Source organism: Rhinopithecus bieti, unplaced genomic scaffold (assembly GCF_001698545.2).
Source record: "Rhinopithecus bieti isolate Rb0 unplaced genomic scaffold, ASM169854v2 scaffold_28542, whole genome shotgun sequence".
Lineage (NCBI taxonomy): Eukaryota > Metazoa > Chordata > Mammalia > Primates > Cercopithecidae > Rhinopithecus > Rhinopithecus bieti.
The window spans coordinates 348,403-357,315 of NW_016812506.1; the positions used below are offsets into that span (position 1 = coordinate 348,403).

At 36.6% G+C, this 8,913-nt stretch overlaps 1 long non-coding RNA gene across 1 annotated transcript in view; it reads left to right on the plus strand.

The window, feature by feature from the left end:
* The window catches only part of LOC108545003 (uncharacterized), a 9,726-nt gene extending 4,762 nt beyond the window's left edge, over positions 1 to 4,964 (plus strand). The window contains exon 3 of the long non-coding RNA XR_001890004.1: positions 4,813 to 4,964. This is a non-coding gene — a long non-coding RNA (uncharacterized LOC108545003). The remainder of the gene's footprint in view (positions 1 to 4,812) is intronic.
* The last annotated feature ends 3,949 nt before the right edge of the window (positions 4,965 to 8,913 follow it).

Below are 8,913 nucleotides of genomic sequence, written 5' to 3' on the forward strand. Positions count from 1 at the left end.
AAAAAAAAAAAAAAAAAAAAAAAAAAAAAAAAAAAAAAAAATTTAATTATGAGTGAATTTTACCATTTAGCTTTATATTGTGCGATGAGTTTTAAATGCCAATGTAAGAGTATTTGATGTGTATGCAGACTCACTGAAATCAAACACTATATATTTCATAGTTTTTACATGCATATTTATTTTGTTCTTATCAGAACAGTGGAAACACTGCACAGAACAAACTTGATAGTGTTTATTTCAATTCTCGATGCACACACATTCTACAAACTCTCCCTACCTTTGGGGTTACTGATGGCTATGGAAAGATTGAAAGGAAAAAGAACTATGGGTTGCCCTATCTTTCCCTTTCCTTCTACGTCAGCACGTTCAGCGTAAGTGGCTGACTACTGCAAGCGCATAACACACGTAAGAAAGGACACAATAGGGCTCCTTGGTGGTTTGAGTTTCTTGGAACACCATAGTCTTCTCTTTGTGTTCTAAGCAAGTTCTCCTTGGAATGGAAAGTGTAACCTCTCTTGGGGTTGTCAGGAGCCCCCACCACCCCTCCCAATCACTCAGAATGAACATAACAGGCTTACCTTGCAATCACTTGGAGTCTCCTTGAACTCCATGCATTGTGGTATACCAGAATTCTGTGCTCAGAGCCATCACATGCTCTGTGCACATGAAGCGGCAAGAAACAGCACGAGCTTCATCATTGCATTGCACTTCTGTTACAAATCACAAGTTCAAAGATAATTAAGAATATCTAATAGTGACAGCAGACCATTAAACCAAGCGTGGGGCCCTGTGTAATTGCATAGTTTGCACAACCACAAACACAGCCCTGGGCTCTCGCCTGGATTCTCCCAGTAACTTACTATATCCTGAGCAATCCACTAATCTCTATGGGAGTCATTTTCCATGCCTGTGAAATAAGAAGGAACAAACTCTCATACTACTCAAAAATTCTATGGATCTGCATTTTTCATGGCATTTCTTTCTCATCTTTCCTTATCCATTTTTACAGCAATCTCACCCACTCCTACTCACAAGAATACAAATTCTATAAAGGCAGGGACTTGCTCACCACTTTATCCACAATGAGTAGAACCAGGCTTAGAATATAGTAGGTACTCTTTTAAATTTATAATGGATGGAGGAATAATAAACAACACCCTCACCACTGTACTACCTAATCTTCCCCACTGTCTTTATTCATATAATAAAACCTAGGACCAAGTACTTTAAAAGCATAGTACATTGAAACCAAAAACCAACTCTAGCCTAATGATGTAGTTTTGATGACCTATGCAATTAATACAAATATAGTGCCAACATTTTAAATTTGGGGAATTTCACATTAGATACAACATTCCAGTTATTTTTTTAAACCCTAAAGACATGGTGCTACTCATCTGAAGTAGAGCTGGGCACACTCTCAAGTTTGTCATAGCCTTATTAGGCCTGCTTCTCTCATGAATGTCACCTGGGGTCCCCTCTAAATATTTGATTTAATGATCCCTGTTTTAGATCATCTGGAGAGAAATAAAGGACATGATATTGATGATTTCAAGTCACCCACAGTGACATGGCTTATTGGCATTTTTTGTCTACGCTCTCAGGGCCAGCATTCTAACAAGTAAAGCATCACAAGCCTGGGCCTGCCCATGGTATGGGTAAGGATGTATCTCTCACACCAAATCCTTTTTTGTAGACCCTTGACAGTGTCTCTTTGTAGCCTCAAATTGTCTAATTTAATAGAAAGCCTCTGATACATAAATAATTCATAACAAGATCCTAATAAATCAATGAGCTAATCCTTCTCCAAAGCAATTTCATTTTAAAGAAGCTCTAGCCAGAGAATTGCAATGCTCTACCCATTCATTTAATTTCAGTTGCTGTGATACCTGAGTTCAGGACATAGTTTTGATGAGTAAAGTGAGTTGAAGCACAATTCGAATCACATCAACAAGTTAATATCTATTTTCTGATTTTGAAGTTTACCCTATAAATAGAACAGCTCTAAAGTAAGGTCTGTGACTTTCATAAAGTAGATGATACTATATTTCTAAGTACTTGTGGTTAGGTATAAGTTCATACTAATCAGATATGTATAATTCATAAACACTTGGGGTGAAATTTATTACCAGGTACTATTATATTGGAATATGTCTATCAGTATATGTATATGAATTAAAATTTTTCATATATATGTGTTTATGTGTGTATACACACATGCACACACACATCTATATATAGAGAAAAGAGATCATATTTATGACAATGTATTAATATTTTATAATATATATTCAATGAACACATATCAGAATCAGAAAGATTATTGTAAATTTTAAAATGATTTCATTTGATAGTGAAAGTCTATATATTCTTATAGCTCAAGACCCTGCACTGTTTTCTAATAAGATATTTAAAACCAAACCAAATGCTCAGAACATTTTTCCAGCCAGAAACTCAAGTTGTTTCATTTGTTTTAGTCCAAAGAACATGCTTTAACAAGGCCTTTGTCTTGAGGATTTTACCATTGCCCTTGAAACTCACTTTAAAATTCAGTCTTTTGAAAACTGCACAAGTAAAAAAGGAAATTTTCTTTCCCTATGAAATTTAATTTACATGTAAAATTAATTTGAAATCTAACATGAAGTCAGATTTTTACAAGCATTATTCCAAAACTCATGCCAAGAAACAGGCACTTGTACAATTTTATGCCTCACACTTAATTTCTTCTTAAGTAAAGCAACTGAAAAAATTCATTAATTTTTTTCTTGACCATTAGCTTGAAAGTTTTCATTTAATGAGACCATCAATTAAAGCTATTTTATGTATTCTATGGTTGCCTCTGAGGTTAACTCTCTATTACCAGTTTTAACCATGCTATAGTCCAGACAAAAGTTTTATTTGCTGATTTGTTTGAATAGTTACAGTATTCTATACCCTGGGCATTATAATTACTCTAAATTTTCCTCCAAAATCTTGTGATCTTTTGACCCCAGGACCAGTAAGGGTGCATGTTCAGAGACACCATTCAGGCTCTGCTTGCTGTTTGGAGTGGAGTTTGGAGAAGGGTGGGAATGCTTTTGCCTTTCATGCCTTCTCCCATCCAATTTGCCATGATGAGAGCATGCTACTATTTAAGTGGCCAGGGCCCTGAAAACACCTACTACTGCATATTAGATACATACATCCTGGGTTTAAAACTGTAAACAATAAAAGACCTGGGCTTTTTTTCCTGTGTGTTTTTTTTTTCCCCCCCTACTTTACTGATTTTTCCACTTGTATTTCTCACTCTTTCCTTATTTTGACTTTTTCTTGTCTTTGTGTGTTTTCTTAACTTTTGAATTGTATGTTTATTGCTTTTATTTTCTTTCTTTTAAAAATGCTAACACGGTTTCTATAAGCTTTTTTTTCTAGAAATTGTATAATTTTGATTTGTATATTCCTTTTGATGTAAGATTTATTTTTAAAAGGATTCTTGTCTCCAATCGGGTAGATTTTACTTTTTGTCATTGGTTTCTAGTTACACTGCATATTTATATTGGCAGATGTCACTTGCATAATTTATTTTTGATTTATTATTCTTTAATGATTGGGCAAGAGATCCTTTCTGTATTGTGAATTATTTTTAAATATGTCTCAAACTACTTTTCCTCATTTTCTTGCTCTTTCGGCTCTACCAGACAGGGGGCAAGAGGGGCACAGTAGTATACAGAACACAGACGTGGACCCCAGTCAGACCTGAGTGTGAATCTCTGCTGGGCTTCCTGGCTGTGTGACTGGGGCAAAGCGATCTTTTAGTTTCGGTTTCCTCAACTGGACAAATGCTAAGATAATGTACCCAAAGGGTTTGAAGAGGTACCACGAAAATGGTTGTTATTCATCATCATCATCATCACTATGATTATTACTCTTGTCTACTTCACTACCAATAAATTACTTATATAAAAATTGCTTTTATGAAATTCCTGGAGAAATAGGAAACTATTTAATGTTAATAGGGAATACAAACTAGTTAATGTGAATAGGGAATATAAACACACATGTATATATAGAGATATATGCATGCTATATGCAATTTTATTAATCTTTTTATTAATCCTATGATGTAAGTAAAGTGGGAAATATTCCACCCATTATATAAAGAGACCATGATTAGATCATCTGTGGAACCACCTTCAATGACAAAGGAACTACTAATTCCAGGGGTTTGACCCAGGCCTTCTAACTAAAACTGTATTCTACATAATCACACATTCCTACTTGATTTAATTTATGTTGCTCAAATGATTTCTGAGTATGCATCAGGTAACTGTGAAGTAGTTGTAAAAGCAGGCCATTATCCGTAGTCGTCATGGTACACGTTCACATTTCCAAGGACAAGAATATAGGTTAAGAAATAGCCCAGTCTAATTGGAACTACATTCATGCTCTTAATGTGTAAGGAAAACAAGGAATAAGAGAACATGACTACACTTTGGGAGGCCGAGGTGGGCGGATCACAAGGTCAGGAGATCGAGACCATGGTGAAACCCCGTCTCTACTAAAAATACAAAAAAAATTAGCCGGGCGAGGTGGCGGCGGCTGTGGTCCCAGCTACTCGGGAGGCTGAGGCAGGAGAATGGCGGGAACCCGGGAGGCGGAGCTTGCAGTGAGCCGAGATCGCGCCACTGCACTCCAGCCTGGGCGGCAGAGCGAGACTCCGCCTCAAAAAATAAAATAAAATAAAATAAAATAAAATAAATAAATAAATAAAGAGAACATGACTAGTGAAGAACAAGTTTAAGACACTTTTGTTTGGTTATGTTTTGACAACAGCAATCTGAAATTCTGAAAAAATCCCATTTGCAACAATGAGACATCTTAGCTGCTTTCCTCAGGAAGTCCAGAGAATTGTGGAATTTGTTCAAAGCTGGAAGACTTTTGAGACGGAGGTCAAGAAAAACAAAAGAGGCTCCAAAGAGTGCTGTCTAGGCAAGCTATTTCAAAATATTAAATGGGTTATTGTCTTTCACAACAACACTACTGGGAGCTATATAATTCTGTTATATATATATATATAGATGCCTCATATAATCGATATCTCCCAGGAGTTCTGAAGTGCTTCATAACTAATTGGTTCCCCATCCCCCACCTCTGGAGAATGACAGAAAAGCTAGTGATCCTGACTTTGCATCTAAATTGCTTGCATGGGCATCTTTAATGTACCTACAGCAGACGTGGACACGGGTGCTAATGCTGCACAGTGCCCCTTCGGTTCTTCTTCAGTCCAGGTGATAGATTGTAGAGATAGCAGTTTGACTTTGGATTATAAAGAACATCACTGGGAGGCAGAGGCAGGTGGATTGCCGGAGCTCAGGAGTTGGAGACCAGGCTGGCCAACATGGCAAAACCCTGTCTCTACTAAAAATACAAAAAAAAAATTAGCCAGTCACGGTGATGCATGCCTGTAGTCCCAACTACTTGGGAGGCTGAGACATGAGAACTGCTTGAACCTGAGAAGCGGAGGTTGCAGTGAGCTGAGATCATGTCACTGCACTCCAGCCTGGGCGACAGAAAGAGACTCTGTCTCTAAATAAATAAATAAATAAATAAATAAATAAATAAATAAATACACCATCCCCATAACATTGTAAAATGTTAGTTTACCAAACAAAGTATCCATTTCACATTTGATTTATGGATATATTTTAGAAAACGATACTTTCATAAAAAGGCCTCTGTGTGTGTTTGGTGAGGAAAAAAAAGACAAATTAAAACCTAAGAGGAAGAGTGTGCACTGGGGTGGGAGACGTTTACAAGGGAGTGTGCTCACCTTTCACAATGATTTATTTAACAAGCATGTATTGAGCCTCTATTGAATGCTCAAAGATAATAGAAAAGTGCTTTCCATACAAAGAAGACTCCCATTCAAAGTAGGATTGAGATTGACAAGTGGTTCCAGATCTTCAGACATATGACCTCCTTTCAGGGCCTTCTCTTTGAGTCATCAGTTTTGTTCCATTGCTAGAGAACTTCCCTTTGACATACAAGCGTTCAGCTAAAGCTGTGCTCAGGAACACTATGCAACCAGGACATTTGTGTCCTGTGAGACCTGTGAGAGGTACCCCAAGGTTTCTGGTCCCTTGGCCACTAAAATACACTTCCTGTCTTCTGTAAAAGTGTAATGGTTTTTGCCCCTAAGAGTGGTAAAATGCCGACAGGATTTATTTCATTTTTCATCCATTTCCTGGGATGGTTGGACTGAAAGAAAAATATAGACCAGTAAATTTTCATTATATATGTGAACAGTTGATCTGAGTATGAAATAGTACTCACTGATATGGTTGAAATATCCGCAGAAATCCACAGATGTGCCTTGCAAAACCATGTATCAGGGCCCTTTGATGACATACATGTAGGAAAAGATGGTAAAAGCATAAAAATTCTCACAATCCAACTGAGAACCTAGAAAAGAAAATGTGCAAGCTATATATATTGAAAAACATAAACATAAAGCTATAGTCAATGTAGTTTTATATCAATTCATTCCTACTCAATGTTATTTGAACTATTGTTATCTATTAATAATTCATTTACAATAAAATTATTGGATTCCACTTTTAGTCATGATGGAATAACTGATACCAGATTTGCTTTCTTACTGTAAACAACTAGAAAACAGGGCAGAGTATAGAAAAGGACTGTTACCAGATCTTAGAAATGGCAGTACAGGATTATGATCCCTGAGAGAAAATACACAAATGAAGTGACCCCTGTAATTGTCTCACCTTCCTTCCTTCCAGGCCACAATACAGGGAGAAGGAGCATACCACTCTCACCGGGCTGACTTTGGAGTTCAGGGAAGATGGAGAGATTGGAAAGTGTGATGCAGGTTGCTAGAGAAGCAAGCTATGCAGATAAAAACATCCCACAAATCTGCATGGAATCCTCTGTAGTCTTTGCCTGAATAACATGAGCATACTGTGAGAATCCACAAGGCTAGGTAGTAAAAAACAACTTCTGAAGAAAAACAACAAAAAGCAGGGAGCTATGTGCAGAATAATTCCCAGAGCTCACACAGGACTGAGACATCTTTGAGATTCATCCAGCTAGCGTGGAGTATACTCTTGAAACACCCAGAATATTCAGGAGAGACTGAAGACACTCCAGTCTCTTAATAATAAAGCTAAACTGCTTCTAGAATAAAGGCTGGCCTAAACCCATCCTAACAAGTTTTAAAATAAGCTTTAAAAATACGGAGCTCACATATAAATCACTTAATGCCGAAAGAAAATTTAATACTACTTAAAGAAAAATAAAACCCCAAAGAGACATATTATATATCTATTTACATATTTTAAGTAATACATGCTAGTATAATACATAAATATAATACATTATGTTAATATATATTATATTATTCAGTAATATAATATATGATGCTAATATACGTATATAATTATAATTTTGTTTTTATATATTTTATATATATTCTCTCTCTGTCATTTTATATCTAAAGAGAAAGAGAGAGAGATACTTGCAGCAATGTGATGTCACAATGTCCAGCTTCCATTAAAAATCACAGGACATGTGGAGAAGCATGAAAAATGTGACCCATAACCATAAGAAAAATCAGTCAATAGGCACAGATGCAGAAATAATAGAGAGAGAACATCAGCAAGGAGTTTAGGAAATCTATTATAAATATGATCAAAGATTTTTTTAAACACAAGAATGTTATGGAAATTTTAAATGCAAGAACATCTAAGAGAGAAGAAAGATGGAATTGAAAAAGCAATTTGTAACCAGGTTATGAACTATGGAGTCAGGTTTGTGCACCTGCACGCCCACATGGATTATACACTTCAGAGTGGAACTGATAGGCAGAGAGACCCTGGAGCAGTACTGCATTGGTTACCAGACTATAGATACCAGACACCTCAGCACGACCCTCTCAAGACACTTAATCCCGCAATGCCTTCCTTCTTCTCTGATAAATAGTTGTAATAATATTACCTAGTTACAGGTGACTAATTAAGTTACTACAACCAATGGGTATAGAAGTGTTAGCTATTATTATGTGTGTATGTGCATGTGTGTATACACACACCGACTTATATGTGACATTATTCTCTGTTTTTCTCTTAGAAGTTCTGTGGGAAGTCATCACTGCCTAGAGTAGAGAATGAAATCAACAAGTATGTAGCATACACTATATATGTGACTTCCTAACATCTGAGTCCAGGAAGTCAGTCTGATAACCATCACAGCTTTCCTCCATCCATCCAACTCTAACTGGAACCATATGGATTTTATAAAATCTCAACTTTGAACTCCCTTTAATGTAGCCACGGGCTCAAGTTTATTTAAGTGTTTGATCTCCTGTTTTCCCTATGTATGAGATGGGAGTATTTTTCTATCAATATTTAAAAGCTGGTACCAAATGACCTTGAATATGGTTAAATAGTTTTCTCTATCAGTTCATCTCTTATGGTTTGGCTCTAGTGAAGTTTAAGGAAGTGATTTGATTATAGAAGGATGTGGGATTCTACCAACTGCACATTTCTAATCTTAGTGGAGGCATTTACTTATTTCATTAAGTGTTCACTTGGTGTCTCACCTTCTTGGAAGAGTTTTATCATGTGCACTAGCCAGGGTTCAACCAGAGAAGCAGGAAATTTATATGCATGAGAATATAGTAAGGGATTTCACAACTGTGGAAGCTGGTTAAGTTTCAAGTGAGATGCCAATGCAGGAAGTCCAGAGGGCAGATAGTCAGGAAGATTACTGCTATAGACTGAATGTTTGTGTCCCAAAAAAATTTATTTGTTAAAAGTCTAACCCCCAATGTGATGGTATTAGGAGATAGGGACTTCAGGAGGTGATTAGTTCATGAGGGTGGAGCCCTCATGAATGCAATTGCTGTCTTCCTAAAAG